Here is a 660-nt window from a genome sequence, read left to right on the forward strand (position 1 = left end):
CATGGTTAGGGGTCTCCCATTGCAAAGCACATCAGAAAGACAACTCTCCCATAACCCAAGGCAATTGCAAGGCAGACGATGCAGCACGAATGGCTGCCACCGCAGATCCTGACACCCCAAACGCTTCACTCCTTCCTCTTCTACCAGACACCATAGGTAACCCCGCGCCGACACCAGATGATAAATCTTCTCTTTTCCATCTTCTCCATGATCTATTCCATTCGAATCACTTTCTTTCCTTTAACTTCAGCAGACAAAGCTCTTCTACAAAAAACCCAAAGTTTAACGCTCTTCCTCCAAACTTTCTTTCCTTTAACTTCAGCAGACAAAGCTCTTCTACAAAAAATCTCTCGCGGGCTGGCCCGGTGGCGCACTGGATGGTGCACCGCTTGGGAAGCGCGGCGGCGCTCCCGCCCAAGGTTTCGGATCCCACATGCAGACCGGTTCCTGCTCACTGGCTGAGTGAGGCGCGGGAGCAGCGCCGAGGGTTGCGATCCTGTTGCCAGTCCCCAGTCCGGTACGGGGGCAACACTGAGGGTTGCGATCAGTTGCCGGACACGGAAAAAGACAAAAGACAAAAAAAAAAAAAAAAAAAAAAAAAATCTCTCGCAATTGCTCCATCTGCCAATGTACCAACCCTAACACTCCCTTAAAAGCCAA

Source organism: Galeopterus variegatus, unplaced genomic scaffold (assembly GCF_000696425.1).
Source record: "Galeopterus variegatus unplaced genomic scaffold, G_variegatus-3.0.2 Scaffold154, whole genome shotgun sequence".
Lineage (NCBI taxonomy): Eukaryota > Metazoa > Chordata > Mammalia > Dermoptera > Cynocephalidae > Galeopterus > Galeopterus variegatus.